The 19,695-nt window shown below is 41.0% G+C and overlaps 1 long non-coding RNA gene across 3 annotated transcripts in view; it reads left to right on the forward strand.

The window, feature by feature from the left end:
• LOC129558398 (uncharacterized) overlaps positions 1-18,971 on the forward strand; it is a 72,735-nt gene extending 53,764 nt beyond the window's left edge. For all 3 annotated transcript variants that reach the window (XR_008686420.2, XR_016038023.1, XR_016038024.1), the window contains 2 exons: positions 1,365-1,605; positions 18,375-18,971. This is a non-coding gene — a long non-coding RNA (uncharacterized LOC129558398). The remainder of the gene's footprint in view (positions 1-1,364; positions 1,606-18,374) is intronic.
• The last annotated feature ends 724 nt before the right edge of the window (positions 18,972-19,695 follow it).

Genomic DNA, 19,695 nt, shown 5'->3' on the forward strand with positions numbered 1-19,695 from the left:
GATAGAACGAGTAGAAAGAAAATCATTCAGGACACAGTAGACTTAAACATGACTCTCAGCCAACTTCACCTAATTGACAGTTATAGAACATCCCACAGCACAATAGCAGAGTACAAATATAACTTTTTCTCAAGTGCCTATAGACCATTTACAAAGTACCATTTACATTATGTGTCATAAAATTAAGAAAGATTTCAACAAAATATAAGGTATTTACCTTATTCATATCCTTGTTACCATGAAACTACTGTGGAAAAAAATCATTAGTATGGGATCCTTAATGGAATCCTGGAAGAAAAAAGGACTTTCGTGGCAAAACTGATGAAAAACAAATGAAAGTTTTAGTTTAGTTAGTAATATTGTTACCAATGTTAATTTCCTTGTTATGATCATTGTACTACAGTATTAAGATATTAACATTAGGGGAGTCTGGGTGAGGAGTATATGGAAACTCTCTACTATTTTTGCAACTTTACTGTAGGTCAAAATAAGTTTTTTTTAAATGTAAGTCAGGTTTTGCCTATTAGCTTTTGTGAACTGCTGCCATAGTTAAGGTAGTAAGAAAGACTTAGGTTACAAACCTAGGTTATCACTTATTACCTATGTAACTCTGGGTAAGTTGCTCAAGTCCTCTGAACCTTTGTTTATTTAATTTGTAAAACAGATGTTGATACCTTAATTATAAAATTGTTATGAGAATTAGGTATGTAGGTTATGGGCCAAGGACAACGCCTGGCACATAGAAGGCAGCCGCAGACTGTTTTTCTTCCCACTGCACAGTTGACGTGACCTGTGTGCTATGCCCCTATTCTTTTGGAGCCCACAGTCCAGACAGAAAAATATTCTGATCATTTCGGCTTTACTGTACATGATTTCCTGTCCTAGGACACTCTCAGTCTACCTTGTACTGTTTGTGATTTAGCATTAATGATTCTCATGAGCAGGCAAAGAGAGTAACAGAAAAGATGCCAATACTCTCTACTATACAGTGAACTCCTTGAGAAGAGGATTAGTGTTTTTCACTTCCCTAGATTCACCACCCAGACCTGAGTACAGGGCTTTTCACAATTATATTGAAGTTAGTGGAAAGTAAGAAAGGAAGAGAAATCTGACCATATGCCCAGTGAATGAGGCTGTGGCCATTGGCTTTTTGTTTGTTTGGCTTTCCACTGAAGGAGAATCTGTGTCCCTGACATCCTGGGCTGCTGCAGCCTTTTCCCTTCTTTTTCACCCCTAGTGGTTCCGTGCCAGGCAAAGGGCCAGCAGAAGGATGATGTTAAGAGTTGATTTGTCTTCTTCCAGTCATATGATGATGGGAATGCCTTTTATCAGGAGTTCGGTCATTTTCCTTTCTTTTCCTCTAGGCTTCAGCATGGTTTGGGAGACCTTCTGGCTTCCATCCTGTTAATCATTCAGTCTGCAAGCTTGAAATGAAGGATCCCACCACTGGAACTTTAGCTGTTCTGATACAGGCTTGCTGGCGGTATCTTCTCCTGCAAGCACCACACCCACGCTGCCTTCTGGGGAGAGACTGGCACCTCCTGCCGACATGCTGAATTGCCCTCTGAGGACAAGGAGATGCTCACAGGCCTTGCTACCTCATAGGTGGGTACATATTGGAAGCACCTGCTCTGGCCATGCTGGCTCTGCTTCCTCCTGGATTCATGAAGGCTGCTACTGCCAGTGCTGGGTTGATCTGCCCTGAATGTGAAGACTTGGTGGATGCCATGTCATAGTACCCGCCACGGCTTCTGTTATTGCTACCTCCCCTGCCCCTGCTGCCATCCTTCTGTCAGGTATTGCAGGTTTCATGATGGCAAGAGTATGTGCTCCCATAAGAATTCTAGGAGGACTCTTGGATTCCTCGCTCCCCATTAAGCATAACCAGAAGAGATGACTTTAAGTATCTCAGAGATAATGTGCAGTCAACCTGATGCCGACCTGATCTTGGTGTTCTTAAGGCAGTTCATGTTTTCACATGAGCCTCACAGTACCAAGTGCTTTGTAGGAGCAAAGAACCATGGCTCCATTTTCTAGATTTTCTGCCTAATCTTAGCTAGACTTTTCTTGTCCTCTGCCTCAAAGGCAGTTAAATCCACTCTGTCCCAGCTGGGATGGCCTGAGCACTGCTAGAGCTCTTCCCTGATAGTCTCAGGAGGTTTTTCCAGTAAATGGAAAGATCTCCAGCACTTAAAGAGCAACACGCCTGAAGGTAAAAAGAGCAACTGGTGGCAACTTTCAGATGGAGATCTTGCCTGTGGATTGATTGCCTGTGGAGATCCATGCCTGTGGATTGATATCTTAAGTTCAAATAGGGCTGTTAACCCTTGGCCTAGCCATATTCTTCTCGCCCTGTTCAAAGAGGGACCAAGTCCTGTGCATTCTACTTCACTTCTCACATCCACCTCTTTTTCTTGACAGACCAAGCCCTAATTAAGTACATTAAGTATATCACTGATCTCATTAGACTCTTTGTGACCTCATGGACTGTAGCCCACCAGGCTCCTCTGTCCATAGAATTGCTCCCTGCTCTCTGCTAAAAGAAGTACATGCAAATCCCTCCCTCCCTCTGGCACGCAAGGCCCATTGAACATCCCCAATTGCCCTGTCTGGTGTTACTTTCCATAATCCCCCTTATATGCTCAGTCGAAGGTCTCTTTCTCCACAAAGGCTCGGTGAACCTCTGGGGCCATGTCATATCTCTCCTTCCTTTGAATCCATGCCATATTTGGGAGTCCTGCCACAGAGACCCCTAACAGCTTCAGTTCCGCATTGGAGTGTATTCTTTCCATCACTGTCTTTGTTCTGCTCTATGATTCTTAAAGGGAGAGACTGAAATGCCTAGACTCACTTGGTCAGCTCTAAGGTCTTTGTAGGCTTGAGCCATTTGAACCATGTAATGCAGCAACACAGATTTGTTGCTTAAGGCTATCTTTTGTGAAGACAGCTGAAAAGATACATTATCTCTTGTCCCAGTTTCCTTATCAACCTCATAAGGATCTATTTCCCTAGCACCTACAAGCACAGTGTCTGGTAAATGCAGTAAACCAGTGCAGTGTCTGGTAAACCCACACACAGTGCCCTTTAAGACAAAGGGGCCCTCTAGCCAGACATAGCCCCTCAGACAGTCTGGCTAGTAGATCAGTGCCCTTTCCTCCAGGCTGAGGCAAGCCAGCACCATGATGACTACACAGCTTGGTGAAAGAAATGCAGCTACTCTTACCCTCACCTCTGAGCCAGGTGAGCCAGGTGCCCTTGTGCAGTGAGCTACCTGCAGAACTGTATGGGACAGCCTTACTGACTCACAAACCTCAGACTTGAATTCCCCCACCCTTCCCTACCCCCAGGCCTACTCAAGTTCACTTGCCCATCAGTCTGAGCAGCTTAGCTTTCCTTGTAGACCAGAGGTCAGCCAACCATGGGCTAAATCCAATCCACTACCTGTTTTGGAAATAAAGTTTTACTGGAAAACAACTTCCTTTACACGTTTTCTATGGCTGTTTCTGTGCCACCATGGCAGAGTTGAGTGACTGTAACAGGGACCATATGGCTTCACAAAGACTAAAATGTTATCTTGCCTTTTACAGAAAAAGTTTGCCTACCATGTCCTAAACCTCTGTGTGTCTGGAACTTAGTTCGCACCTCCAAATCTCATGTATTTTATGTTATTCTTGAGAGTCTACTTGTGGGTGGTCTCTGCTCTTCTGTCCAAACAACCTGAGCAAGGGCATATGTTCCTTAGGGCTTCTGGGGCTCGCCTACCTGGTGTGAAATCCATCTTCGCTCCTTAGTAGCCTGTAGCCTTGGGAACCTCACTTTACTCAGCATAAGATGGAAATGGTAGAAGATGTGCACTGTATGAGTTAATACACTCAGTTCCAGCAGGGACAGATCTGGTAGGATGTTAAGTAGATGGGAGTGGGTTTCAGCACCTTCCTTTGTAAGAAGCACATGGAGAATTTGGCGTTGGGTACCCGAGTGTGTGTGGATCCTCTCCACAGGCAAAGGAAGGTGGAACTTGCTGGTTCAGCTCTTCCCAGTAATGGATCCAGTTCCATTACTGCCACATTTTGGACTCACCACCTTGGGGCTCGCACGTGCTTTCCTATGCGCACACCTCACACTAATCCCCTTTTAGCCTCAAACCCCCAGAGGGTGGGACAGCCCAGAGCAACTGAGGATGGAACGGGGTTAGTGATTGTGGACCACTTAGCCTAATGTACCAGAGATGATCAAGCCCATGGATGCAGATTGGCCCCCACGCAGGGTGTGGAACCGTGGTGGGCAGTCTGGAGGGCCATCCTGTAGCCTGATGCACCCGTTCCCTGCAGCCTCTGCCGTATGTTGCAACATGAGGAGCCGACAGCAATACCGCAACTGGCTCTCTCGGGAGCCTCCACCTCCACGCCGGCTGCTTTGAATCCTCTCTCCACTGTGAACTGTCACCATCTCACAACCATGTGTCCTTGGCCCCCAGCAACCTCCCTCCCCCAAAACATGGTGCCGCCCTGCTATAGAACCTGGTGACCCTCTGGAGGGATATGGGAGCCTAAGTCTGCTCTTCCAAGGTTCTAGAAGGAGGGAGATATTAATATAACTCACAAGGTGTGCTGCATTCAACATTTGGATCCACCACAAGGAGTAGGCTTATTGCCAGTCACAGGTCAGTGATAGTGAACACAGATCTGGGGGCCTCAGGAAGAATACCATGGGGCCATGGGTCAGGAAGCACAAGTTGTGTAAGATTGCTAAAAATTACCACAAGACTGGAGGATGTGCTGAGGATGGAGTCAGCAGGCATCAAGCCACAGAAGGCATTTAAGGCCAGAGAGCACGAGAGGAATTTATAGCAAGGCTGTGACAAATGACATTCAGGTTTTAGGAAAAGGGTTCCAGTAGCTTCTTGAAAAATGTCTTTAAGAAGAATGTCTGTGGAATCTGACGAGTTATTATGAGGCTCCACAACAGTCTAGGCAAGATATAGTGACCTGATTTAGGACAGTAATTGTTGAGAGAAAAGAAGAGGCGCCAAATTCAAGAATCATAAAGGGATTATATCAACAAGACATGGTGATGAATTAGATGGGGTGGTGAGAGCATGGATCTTGGGGCTTAGAAGAAAGTGGGGACTAAAGAGGAACTTTCTTCTCTGGTACAGGAGGAAAAGATGGTTTAGGCAGAAATGATTTGGAGAAGCCAAGAGAAGACATTTGCCTAATGCCCTCCATTTGTTCTAGACCGAAGAATTCTTTTTAATTTATTTTTAATTGGGGAATAATTATTTTGAAATATTGTGTTGGCTTCTTTCATACAACAATGTGAATCAGCCATGACTATACATATGTCCCCTCCCTGTTGAACCTCCCTCCCACCCCAACCCCATCCCCCGTCTCCAGGCTGTCACAGAGTAGTGCTGAGTTGAACTCCCTGTGTTGTGTAGCAACTTCCTGCTAGCTGTCTCTTATGGTGACGTATGTGTTTCAGTGCTACTCTCAGTTTGTGCCACCCTCTCCTTCCCTCACTGTGTCCAAAGTCTGTTCTCTATGGTTGCATCTCTATTCCTGCCCTGCAGATAGGTTCATCAGTATCTTTTTCCTAGATTCCAAATATAAGCATTAATATATGACACTTGTTTTTCTCTTCTGACTCACTTCACCCTGTATAATAGACTCTAGGTTCGTCCACCTGACTAGAACTGACCCAAATGCATTCCTTTTATGGCTGTATAATATTCCGTTATATATATACACCACAACTTCTTTATCCATTCATCTGTCGATGGACATCTGATGCATTGCTTCCATGTGCTAGCTATTGTAAATATTGCTGCAGTGAACATTGGGGGCTACATGTTAGACCCAAGAATTCTTAACCTGAGGTCCATAAGGCCCTTGGCACTCTATGAATGGAATTCAAGGAGTCCATAAAGTTGGTGGGGAACATTTACATTTTTACCTTCTCTTTTTGGTATAAATATAAATTATTTATTTTAAAAAGCAAGTAAAAGTAAAAAAATAAAAATAAAAAAAAGCACATAATGCTTAGTATATTCTAGTTACTGTTCTGTATCCTTGAACACATTCTTTAATCTTCATAACAAATACATTAGTAACTGCTGCTGTCTCTTTTTTTACATTAGAGGGGAATGTGTTATTCATCTATTGCTACACAGCAAATTATTCAAAAACATACTGACTTTGGACAACACACATTTATCATCTCACAGTTTTAAGGCTCAGGAATTTGGGCATGCCCTCAATCTCTCACAGGGCTACAGTCAAGGTGTTAGCCAGTTCCAAGGACTCATCTGAAGACTTGATTGGGAAGGGATCTGCTGCCAAGCTCACATATGTTTTTATTGAATCCAGTTCCTCAAGGCTGTTGTGTTGTGGGCCTCTGTTCCTTGCTGGCTATTGGCTGGTTGCCACTCTTATTTACTTGTGGGCCTCTTCAGCATGTCAGCTTGCTCAGAAAAACAGCAAGTTTGCCAGCAATATAAAAGCCATAGAATTCTGGAACCTAGTGGAAGTATTATCTCCTATTCATTGCTTCTGTTGGTTAGACAAAAGTTACTCAAAAGGATGGGATTATGTAAGACTATGATTAGAAGGAGGCAGCAATCACTGGGGGCCACTTTAGAACCTATCTCCTACAGGAACAGAGGCCCAGAGGGAACTGTTAATTACCCAAGATGACACAGTTAAGGGGCAGTGTCAGGATTCCAAATTGAACAAGGCAACTCTAGAATCTATGTTCCCATTGAGCGGTGCTCCTCCTTCTGATGTAAATTGGATGTACCAGGGTATGTGTTGAATTTTCTGTGAGGTCACACTAGAAATTGTGGATAAATATTTCCTGAGAGAAGGAGAGGGGATAGGATATTAACTCTTTATCAGGTATGTAACCTGCAGCTATTTCCTCCTAGTCATAGATTGCCTTTTCATTTTGCTGATGGTTTCCTTTTCTGTGCAGAAGCTTTTTAGTTTGATGTAGCTACTCTTGTGGGCCCACCTGAGTTCAGTAGTAGAAGCAAGAGATATTTGCCCTGGCAGCTTTCCACACTGGGAGCCTGGAGCTCTCTTCTCTGCCTGGGCAGTTTCTCAAGCACCATAGGAGCTTTCTCAGCTGCTGGAAGGAACAGCCGGATGTGCAGTGAGTGACAGTCAGTGGATAAAATCTCAGCATCCTTGTCCTTGTTAGTGTTATTCTAAGACATTTTTCTCACACTTGTTCGGAGAGTTCCAGTTTCCACAATAGTAACCTGCTCTTTAGCCTTATTTTCACCCTGGTCTCACTTTCTCAGTTTCCTCACTGGTGTTTCCTAGGATTATCTTGCAGATAAATATTGCATTCAGTCCTTCTCAAATGCTTGTTCTGCAGCCATTGAGATGATCATATTTTTTCTCCTTCTGTGTCTTACCTTGTGGTGGTTTTCAACAACTTATTTTCGAATATTAATCAGCATTGCATTCTGAAAATAAACTTAATAATAAACTTAACAGTTGTGACATACAGATCGATAGATCAGTTGATTCATTTTATTAACATAGACTAGACTGTTTTCGCTCAGCCATGTCCAACTCTTTGTGATCCCATGGACCGTACAGGCCATGAAACTGTCCAGGCCAGAATACTGCAGTGGGTTGTCATTTCCTTCTCCAGGGGATCTTCCCAACCCAGGGCTCGAACCCAGGTCTCCCACATTGCACACAGATTCTTTACCAGCTGAGCCACCAGGAAAACCCAAGAATACTGGAGTGGGTAGCCTATCCCTTCTCCAGTGGATCTTCCCGACCCAGGAAGCAAACCAGGGTCTCCTGCATTTCGGAGAAGGCAATGGCAAGCCACTCCAGTACTCTTGCCTGGAAAATCCCATGGATGGAGGAGCCTGGTAGGTTGCAGTCCGTGGGGTCGCTAAGGGTCAGACACGACTGAGCGACTTCACTTTCACTTTTCACTTTCACGCATTGGAGAAGGAAATGGCAACCCACTCCAGTGTTCTTGCCTGGAGAATCCCAGGGACGGGGGACCCTGGTGGCCTTCCGTCTGTGGGGTCACACAGAGTCGGACACGACTGAAGTGACGCAGCAGCTGCAGCCTGCATTTCAGGTGGATTCTTTACCCCCTGACCTACCAGGAAAACCCTGGTATCCTATAATTTTCATTTCCTATAATGTTTTATCAAGTTGGGCATCAAAGTTACATTGCCTTTACAAAATGTGAAGAGTAGCCATGTTTTTCTATTCTCTAGAAAAGTTTGTGGTAGATTTTTGCTTTCTTCCATTATAAATGTTTAGAAGAATTTCTCTTGAAAATCATCTGAACTTATAGCTTTCTTCATGGGATGATTTTTAATGTTTTATTCAGTTGTTTTAATAGATAGACCTGTTCAGATTTTCTACTTTTTCATGAATTGGTTTTAGCAAGTCATGTTTTCTAGGAATTAATACGTTTCATCTAAGTTGTCAAATTTATTGTCAGATTGATTCACAATATCTTCATATAAATTTTGTAATCCCTGTAGAATATTTTTCTCTTTTTTCTAGCCCCTATAAGGATTTATTAATTTTTAAAAAATTTTGTGTCATAGCAGTGGTATTGCACATGAGAGGAGGCAAACTTAGATATTGTTCCCTGTGCAATTATTTTTTAACCAATTGTTTAATTCTGAGTCAGGACAGAAAGGGCTTCCCTGGTGGCTAAAAAACCTGCCCGCCAATGCAGGAGATGTGGGTTTGGTCCTTGGGTGGGGTCGATCCCCTGGAGAAAGAAATGACAACCCACTCCAGTATTCTTGCCTGGGAAATCCCATGGACAGAGGAGCCGGGTGGGCTACATTCCATGGGATTGCAAAGAGTCGGACACGACAGCACAGCACAACAACAGCATTCCAAGTTCCTATGCAATATTGTTCTTTAAAGACATGACTTAGCAACTAAACAGCAACAGGGCAGAAAGGCATGAATGTATCACCAGCACTGTGATATGCCTAGTGCATATTTGATAGTTAAGTTTTTAAAAGCTAATTACATGTTGATGGGATAGAGAAGAAAAAAACTCCCACAGAATTTGAGCTATTTTCAAACATGTGCTTTACCAGCCCTGTGCCTGGCTTATAAAGATGTTCAATATTTTATAATAAAGTATTACTTTATTTTATAAAGAACCCTTCAATAAGTAAAGGTGAACAAGTTTAAAAAAACAGCAGAAAATAAAACCAAAAATATTTACAAAGTGTGTATCTGAATATTCAACGTAAGTCGTGTTTAGAAACTACAAACTTACAGAACAGGATGTTCTACCCATATACAATTGAATAAACTCGAATAGGCAAAGAAATAGCTTGAAGATTTTATGTAGAACTGGGTGCAGGGAAGAAGATTCCCTTATAAAATGATGGCATGTTGGCACAATATTTCTGAGAAGAACAATAGGAAAATGCATATCAAAAGTGAAATGAATCAGAAAGATAAATACCGTATTCTAACACATACATACAGAATCTAGAAAAATGGTGCTGAAGAATTTATTTACAGGGCAGCAGTGGAGACAGACGTAGAGAATAGACTTATGGACATGGGGAGAGTGGAGGGGAGGGTGAGATGTATGGAAAGAGTAACATGGAAACTCACATTACCTTATGTAAAATAGATAACCAAGGGGAATTTGCTGTGTGGCTCAGGAAACTCAAAAGGGCTGTATATCAACCTAGAAGAGTGGGATGGGAGATGTGAGGGAGTTTCAAAGGGGAGGGGATATATGTATACCTATGGCTGATTCATGTTGAGGTTTGACAGAAAACAACAAAATTCTGTAAAGCAATTATCCTTCAATAAAAAAAAATTTTAAATAGTTTAAAAATTAATACTCTTTGCTGCAGCATTTCCTTTCTTAGAAAATTGTTGCAGAGAAATTATCAGATAACTGTATTTGGAAATAGATGCAAAAATTTATTACTTATGGAAATAAAATGTAAAAACAAAACAGGTCTTTTTCAGGAGGGAATGTTACAGAGACAATGCACTGAAGGAAAAAGGTCAACAAGTTAAGGAAATTTTTATATCTTAATTATTGATTATTAATGGATTTTCTTCCAAAGACTCAGAAACAAAATAATAAAATATAATAATTGTTATGATCACCAGGTGGCAGCATGGCTCTTTTTTTAAAATGGAGCATTTTGCCATTGGCTCCAGGTTGTCCCTCCAGAAGTTCCAGCTTTCTTAGTCAACCAAGATCCATGCCTGACTCACAGAAATTCCCTTTATAGCGTCATGCACTATGGTAAACTCCAGCACATTAGAACACCTACCGAAGCTCCCCACTGAGATGTTAGGGAACTCCATACTTGAAAGTTCTTCTTTAAATGAAAATATACCCCCAGGGACCCAAGTCAGCTCTAACCACACAGAGCACGGCTGCCCTCCCCTCCAGAAGTTGGAAGCATTTAAAGATGGCTAGCCTAGTGGGCTGCCGTCTACGGGGTCACACAGAGTCGGACACGACTGAAGCGACTTCGCAGCAGCAGCAGCACTATTTTCCAACATTTAATCTTATCTTTTCCAGGTGGAGAAGTCCCCAGTTTTCTGCTTTTCTCTTTATATTGCTTTAGTTTTCTTGTTGTATTCATTCTCCTGTCATTTCCACTTTTTCCAGGCAATCATGTAGCTAGCTAGTGCTTAGATTTTGTGTCTTTGGAATCCCGACACCAGTGCTTCCTACTTGTGTGTGCTTGGGCACATTACTTAAGCACTGTGTCTTTCGGATTTTTCAACCATGAATTAGGAAAGTAATAGAGCCTATGACCTCAAAGGTTGTGGTGAGGATTAAGTAGGACAATTGTGAAAAGATAGCACAAGGTGCGGCGCACATGAAATGCTCAGTTTGTGTTAGCGTGAACTGAACTTCTGTTTCTAAAACTAATACTCAGTCATCATGGAAATCTGATAAGAATGTCAGTAAACTGCCCAACATAGCATATGGTGCTCAAGGGCTTCCCAGGTGGCGCTGGTGGTAAAGAACCCATTAGGAGATGTAAGAGACTCAGGTTCAATTCCTGAGTGGGGAAGATTCCCTGAAGAAGGGCATGGCAACCCACTCCAGTATTCTTGTCTGAAGAATCCCATGGACAGAGGAGCTTGGCAGTCTACAGTCCATAGGGATGCAAAGAGTCAAACACGACTGAAGCGACTTTGCAAACAAAAAAAGCACAACACAGGAGAGCTAGCATGTAAGGGATGCCTAAAGGCTCTGTGACTCACAACTAATGAAAACATAAATGATGGCAAGAGTGATGGCTTGGTATTTTGTTTCTCTGTTTTATGAGACCTTGTTGTTGTTTTTTTTAAGAGTTTTATGTTTAAAGCAAAATAAAGAGGAATGTAGAGAAATTTCTCAGAGACTCCCCTACCCCTCTACAAGCACAGCCTCTTCTATTATTAACATTTCCCATCAGAGGGGCACATTTGTTGCAATTGAGGAAGTGATATTGAACATCATAATCACCCCAACTCCATAGTTTATATTATGGTTCACTCTTGGTGTTGTAGTTTCTGTCTGCTATAATGTTCCTTCTCCCTAAAGAATGTCCTTAACATTTTTGTTGCATATTCTGCTGGTAATGAATTCTCTCAACTTTTTTTTGTCTCATAGAGTCTTTATTTTACCTTGCAAGTAGTCCTGTTTCTGATTAAAAACTTATGTGTGACTTTTTTTCCAGGTCTGGCCATAGGCAATTACAACATCTTTCTTGATCTGAAACAAATAGACTGACAAATATTTCTCCAGCAAATGTGGGTTTATTCAGGATCAGCAGAAAATTGCAACCCGGGATCTGCAAAAATGGGGAGCCACTTGCAAGGCCCCACACAGAAGAACATGTTTATAGAGGAGGAAAGGAAATTAGGGGAGGGGGGTTGTAGTTAATAAAGAATTCACGGCTTTTCACTGTCTGAGTTCTTGCCAGGAAAGAAGATGAGTCTTCTTCCTATTGGGCTCTGCAGTGGTGCTGAGTGTGAGAGCTCCCCTTTCTGGTCTCCCAACTCTATTTAATTGAGGTTTCTGTTTATTAATTTTTATAACTTTATCTGGCTGCCCTCCCCACACCAGCCTAGACTTGGCACACAGCTTGTGCATTGCAGTCTCTGAGAGGAATTGCAGTGATTAACACAGTCCACCCGGCCACCCGTGCTCTTTTGTATATCCGCGTTCCTGGTTCAAGTGTCTCTGGAGATCTCTTTATTGGGGTCTCTTGCAGAAGCCTTCCTCAGACACTTCTGCTGAAACCCCTTTGTTGGGAACAGAGGAGGGAACCCATGTTCTCCACACTGACTCAGTACCCAATACCTTTCCATTCTAGTCTTCCCTGCTCTCCCTGCGCCTGGCCTCCAGGTTCATAAAATTGCAGGGGCAATTTTTTCAGATCAGGGGCTCCCTCAGCAGTGAGACAAGCCCCACATCTGTGCTAATCCACTTAACCCACATAACAGGAGTTACCATTCCATAAAGGAAAATGGAATGGAGGGGTCAGTGCTTTCTCCTATTTAGCCTCTTGCTTGTACTATAACAGTAAGTAATTAAAAACTTGTCTGTTATTTTTATTTTGCCTTGTTGTCATTGGCTGCTCCAACACCTGGCTCCTGACACCTTGACTTTGAAAGGTGTTGTTATTATGACTGGAATTCTGGGTGGACAGTTTTGAGATTCAGAACTTTAAAGATGGCATACCATTGACTTCCTGCTAGGACATGTATTTCTTATCCTTTATCCTCTGATTTAATGTCTTCATCTTCTCGATGTCTTAAAAATTTTCTTTTTATCATTGATGGTCAGCAGTTCAAAAATAATGAGTTTAGATTTAAGGGTGGAGTTGGTTGGTTATTTGGGGTTTTGCTGTTTGTATTGCTCATCATTTATTCTATCTGAGGTTTTTCAAACATGAAAGTTTGGTTTGATATCTTTCCTTGTTTTTGAAAAATTCTTAGTTATTATGTCTTCAAATATTTCTTCTGCCTTGTTCTCTTTCTTCTCCATGTGGGACTCCAGTTGTGTTTACTTTTGTTTGTCATAATGAAAAATCATCTAGTGACTGTTGGATTTATTGTGCCAATAATTTAATTGTTATATATACATTCATGTGTGAAAAGACTCTAGTGTGCTTTTCTTATCCCATCTTCATCCAACTTTGTTATCAAGTAAAATGTGGTGCTGGAGAAGACTCTTGAGAGTCCCTTGGACTGCAAGGAGATCCAACCAGTCCATTCTAAAGGACATCGATCCTGGGTGTTCATTGGAAGGACTGATGCTAAAGCTGAAACTCCAGTACTTTGGCCACCTCATGCGAAGAGTTGACTCACTGGAAAAGATTCTGATGCTGGGAAGGATTGGGGGCGGGAGGAGAAGGGGACGACTGAGAATGAGATGCTGGATGGCATCACCGACTCGACGGACATGAGTTTGAGTGAACTCCGGGAGTTGGTGATGGACAGGGAGGCCTGGTGTGCTGTGATTCATGGGGTCGCAGAGTCGGACACGACTGAGCGACTGAACTGAACTGAAAACTAGCTTCACTGCATAAACTTGGAATGTAGTTCCCTTTTTCTCACATTCAGAGATTTTGTAAGGGATTAGAATTAACTCTTTTGGAAATTGTTGGAGAATTGCCTATATAACTTGCTGTACATGTGTTTCGTATCGGAGATGATAATAATTTTTTTGTAATTTTATTCATTGTTATAGGACTATAGGGTTTTTATTCTTGATATATTTTAGCAAGTTGTATTTTCTCAGAAATAGTCTTGAAATTATCAATACAAATTACTTTCTGGTATTCTCTTACCATATTTTAATCTAGACTGAATTGATAGTTATGTGTCTTTTTAAATTCTCTTATCCAAGGTTGAACTTTTGATTTTCTTGATTCTCTCCATTTTACTTTTGTTTTCTATTTAATCATTTTTATTGGTTTCCTTTGTTTTCTTACTAAATCTGCTCATAGTGCCTTCACATAACTTTATTAGGAATGATTTTATTGTATGTTTCTTACCTTCTTTATTTGGACTCACTTTTATTCTGCAGTCTCCATTTCTAAGATAATAACCCATGAGTATACAATAAAATATGCAAAACCAAAAAGTTTTTTTTTTACAAAACCAAAAAGATTTTGATACGTGATTTCATAATCATTAATTTATTGATATTTTAATATACATGGTTTCTTCTTTGAACTCTGGGTTATTTATACATGCACCTTTAATTTTCAAATGTATTAGGCATTAAACTCACCTTTTTTGTACTAACTTCCAATTGTGTTGTGGTCAACAAACATGCCTATTTGAAATTTGTGAAGATGAGTTTCTTGTTCACTCAGTCACGTCCAACTCTTTGCAACCCCATGGACTGCAGCACACCAGACTTTCCTGTCCTTCACCATCTCCTAGAGTTTGCTCAAACTCATGTCCATTGAGTCGATGATGCCATCCAACCGTCTCATCCTCTTGTCACCCCCTTCTCCTTCTGCTCTCAATCTTTGCCAGCATCAGGGTCTTTTCCAGTGAGTCACCTTTTTGCATCAGTTGGCCACAGTATTGGAACTTCAGCTTCAGCATCAGTCCTTCCAATGAATATTATGGGTTGACTTTCTTTAGGATTGATTGGTTTGATCTCCTTGCTGTCCAAGAACTCTCGAGAGTCTCCAGCACCACAGTTCAAAAGCGTCAATTCTTTGGTACTCAGCCTTTTTTTATGGTCCAACTCTCACATCCGTACATGACTACTGGAAAAATCATAGTATTGACTATATGGACCTTTGTCAGCAAAGTGATGTCTCTGCTTTTAATACACTGTCTAGGTTTGTCATAGCTTTTCTTCCAAGGAGCAAACATCTTTAAATTTCATGGCTGAAGTCACCATGTGCAGTGATTTTGGAGCCCAAGAAAATAAAGTCTGTTACTGTTTCCATTGTTTCCCCATCTATTTGCCATGAAGTGGTGGGACCAGATGCCATGATCTTAATTTTTTGAATGCTGAGTTTTAAGCCAGTTTTTTCACTCTCTTTCATTTTCATCAAGAGCTCTCTAGTTCCTCTTTGCTTTCTGCCATTAGGTTGGTATCATCTGCACATCTGAGGTTATTGATATTTCTCAATCGCTCACTACAGATGTCTATATATCTACATTTGATCAAGATAAGATTACTTATGTGGTTCTAGTCTTCTTGAGTTGTCAATAATTGAAAGATATGTTTAGCCTGTTCTTACTGTGAGTATCTCAGTTTCTCTCTGATTCTATTATTTTGTGTGTTATCAACTTTAAAGCTACTTTATTAGGTATATACATGTTTGTAGGTGATGTATCTTCTAAAAGAATTAGTTTTTATTATGTATTTGCTCCCCTATATGTAAAGATGTGCTTCATCTTAAAACATTCTGATAATATAAAGTAGTCATATCAGTTATCTGGCTTAGGTTTTCTACTGATACATATTTTTCCATCCTTCCAGTTTTAAGCTTTCTATGTTTATGTGTGTTTTGTTTGGCTATTGTAAATATCATGAAGTTCAAGCTTTTAAAAATCTACTCCGACCATTCATGTCTTACTAAATGTAAGTCTAATACACTGGCCTTTAGTATATTTTTATATTTGATTTGTTTCCCATTTAAACATTTTACTTTTTAATTGCTATCAGTACCATTGAAAACATCCCCCTCACCTTAAAAATATTTATTTATTTTTAGCTGTGCTGGGTCTTCATTGCTGTACACAGGCTTTCTGTAGTTGCGGGGAGTAGGGGCTACTCTTCTTTGCAGTGCTGAGGATTCTCCTTGCGGTGACTTCTCTTGTTGGGGAGTATGGGCTATAGTACACATGGGCTCAGTAGTTGTGGCAGCACAGGCTTAGTTGCCCTGTGGCATGTGGGATCTTCCCGGACTGGGTACTGAACCCATGTCCCCTGCATTGGCAGGCAGATTCTTAACCACTGGATCACCAGGGAAGTCTGTGGATATTCTTAAGTCAGCGAATTTTAAACAATGATTTGACATTCCTCTCTTCCCTTTCCATTCTGTAGATTGGTTTAGTCCCTTATATTAGATGTTACTACCACTATTATATAAAGAGCTTTCTGTTAGCTATTTGTTCATATTCATCAATTTATTGTTCTCATACATCTTACTTCCTTCTAGGATCATTTTCCGTCTCTGTAAAGTACAATTTCTGTACTGTTCTATGGAATTAGAGAATTCCACATTTCTTAAAGTCCTTTTATGTTCCTAATTATTGTAAGTATTCTTTCTAAGTTCATCAATTACTTTAATAGTACGAAAATCAATGGACATTTTCTTTATAGGTTGCTTCATCTTTTATTAGGTACTTGATGCTTATACTTCCTGAAAGATAATCCAGCATCATTGGATTTTGTATGTCATCTCTCACTTGATTTTCATCTGTCATTTTTAGTAACTCTTCAGTTTCATGTCATGCTTCTGATACTTCACATGCTTCCCCCAAATCAGGTTTCATATAGCTCAATCCTAGTCTTTTTCTTCATGGAACCAATACTTAAGTATAATATGTAGCCCCTAATGAAATTTTTTAAATGAAAAGCTTTAAATGACATGTTAATAAACCAGAAACTATATTCTTAGCCTAGATGTCTTTGATAAAGTTCAAACATTCATCTTAAGAATGTACTGGAGATCTCTTATCAGGTTAATGAAAGCCACCAGAGATTCAAATTTCCACAACTGAACTCATTTTCCACCAAACTCTTTTATTCCTCAGCTCAGTGTACCATACCTTTACCCATCTAAATGAATAATCCAGAATCTTGAGAACTATTTTACATTTTCTCTCAATTCCAGGGTAATAAATCAATAGATTATCTTCAGTCATCACAATACCGTGTCTTAACCTTTCCATTCCCACTGCCACAGACCTCCTTCTTAGATTATCATAGCAGGTTCACCTCACTCACCAGCCTGCTGCCATGCTGGCCACTGAATGCATATGTGTTCTGCACTGCACGCCAGGTAATCTCAAAACTCATGTTTTTCAATGGCTCTTACTACCTAATAGAGATGAAGTCTGGTTTGAATCTCTTGATAATTGACATATTACTTTTTAGTTACCAGCATTTTAAAATTATGTTTTACTTACCTTCTAGATTGAGTGTCTCAAGACAACCTGGGTGGCCTGGCAACACTGGTTTTACATTTCTACATGGCAGCATTTGGCTGGACTGACTAGCAGCTGCCCAAATTTCACCGAGTTTGCGTGTCACTTAATAACTGGTCTCTGACTTAAAGGTTAAAACCGAAACTCTGAGACTTAGAACATAAAGTGCTTTGTGATACTGATGCTTCATAACTTTCTATTATTGCTCACACCGTTTCACATACTTTCTTTTATCTTCAGCCAAAAAGTCCCAATAATTTTTTGTACAAATATGCCATGGTGTTGGATCCATAGGTGCCTTCAAGCTTGTTTCTTTTGTCTAGAATGCCCTTCCCTCTTGCTTCCATCTAGTGAATTACTTCTCAATTTAAAAAGTTTAAGTCAAGTCATTTTTTTCTAGACAACTTTCCCACATGTGGCCCATTGCACACACGGACTTTTCTTCTGTTCCCCTGCAGTATCTTGTACGTATCTATTTTGTAAAACTGAAGGCATAGCCCTGCATCATCGTTGTTAATTTGCATGTCTGTCTACCTTCTTTAGATTCTTTCCATGAGTAGGGAGGGAAAGAAGAGCACAAAGGTAGGTCTTTATTTGTCATTCTGTTTCAAGCACTATTTGTCAGTTCTTAATGCTTGGTTAGTGCTCAATGTTGTCAAATTAATGTGTTTTCATTTATTTGGGAATTCTAGGAGTTTAATAGTGAAGATGGGGAAAATATAAAGTGGAAAATAGCAGGAGAAAGGAATAGAATCAAAGGAGAGGAAGTGGGAGGAAGATGGAGAAAGCAAGGGAGCAAAGCAGGTGATAACAATCGTGGGCCCACCACCTTGCATTCTTTTCACTCAAGTTTTTCTGTTGTGTTTTAAGATCAGAGTAAATTCTGAACCTTCCTTCTTTCTCCTCCTTTTGATCCAGCTACAACTGTTTTAACACCACAACCAAGACTGCCATCCTGGGGTACTTCATTTGCATAAAGATGACTGACAAATGGATAGGCATTCTTTGCAGTACCCAGACAAAATAATAATACAATCAGAACTGTTTGAGTTTCTAGATAACAAGTAATGTAATAGTAATCACAAACACTTATACAGAAACTACTATTATTCTTCTGAATCTCTTTATGTATATGCCTCATCTGGTATTCACTTATACCATTTAGAGGTTCACACTATTAATATCATCATTTTAATCTTACAGATGATGAAACTGAGGCACAGAGAGTTGCCCAGGGATCACAGCTAATAGCTGCAGCAGCCTGTGGATGAAAGCAAGGCCATCTGGTTCAAGGTCAATGTTTTCAACGACTAAATCACACTGAATATGAGTTGAAAAACCATAACTTAGCAAATCCAAAAATTCAGGAGTTAAATGAAAAACTGAGAATTAGAGATATAATTAAAGAAAAACTGAAGTGTTGGAAGAAATGGAGATAATGACATAGGGGGCATTTACAGACATACTGACAAAGTGTGTGTGGAAGACAGGACTAAGAGGCGGTCTACAGCTACGAGACGGTCCCTCTCCCTTCACCGCTCGTCCACCACTGTTTCCACCACCTCCCGCTTGACTACCTGCATTCAGAGGCTAGTCTCTTGCCTCCACCGGTTTTGATTATTGCACTCTTACTGCTCAGAGCATGATTGACACACGACTTCATCCCAGCCTCTCGTTGAGCTAAACATCATGCAGAGTCCTCTCAGCTCCTGTTCTCCGGGGGTCCAGTTGTAACTGAATTAACTCATGTTTTGAGAGCCCAGTGTGTGTCATCAGTGACTGAGGACCCCTGTCCCCACCTTCCCCTCAGGAGCTGGACATTCACCATCTGATCATATCGATAAATATACTGCAATTAAGATCTTTTGGGGTTGTGTTATTATTCACAGTAATGAAACTTTAGTTCACAGAAATTCACAGAAAAGTAACTTTATGTGCTTGTAAGAAATGATAGGCCTGGCTGAAATAATTTCTTCAGCTCCTTCAGTTCAGTTCAGTTCAGTCGCTCAATTGTGACCGACTCTTTGAAGTTGAACGGTTCTATGAAGAACTACAAGACCTTCAGCTCCTTAATGGTCATCATTTCTTCTTGGTTCAGGGACTGGTCAAGGATCTTTAGTATAATTGTGCCCCCTCACCAAAAAAAATTCAGTATCCCAAAGCTCCACACATTAGAGGAATTTATGAAAAAGGCTACCTTCCGAGGTCATCATATAGGAGTCACTGAACTTATTCTGTCTCCAGACAAGAACAGCAGTAACCCTCTGCTGGAAGCTGTTCACAGGGTCCTGAAGGTGAAGGATTGCAAGTTGCAGAGCTGAACTTCAAGACTTAGGGAGATAACTCCACAACCTGCCACTTTCCAGGCAGCCTCTCTAGACCTAAATGGCTGGACACACCCAGCAAGAAATACAAAGAGAAAAGCAATTCCTCCCACCTCCACAGGAGGAAGAATGAGGAGTGGCTTGAACTTCAGTGCATAGAACAGAAAACCTCCAGCAGCTACTGCTGCCACATACAGTGT

This window comes from Moschus berezovskii, chromosome 8, assembly GCF_049115385.1.
Source record: "Moschus berezovskii isolate FMDL1 chromosome 8, NW_MosBer_1.0, whole genome shotgun sequence".
Taxonomy (NCBI): domain Eukaryota; kingdom Metazoa; phylum Chordata; class Mammalia; order Artiodactyla; family Moschidae; genus Moschus; species Moschus berezovskii.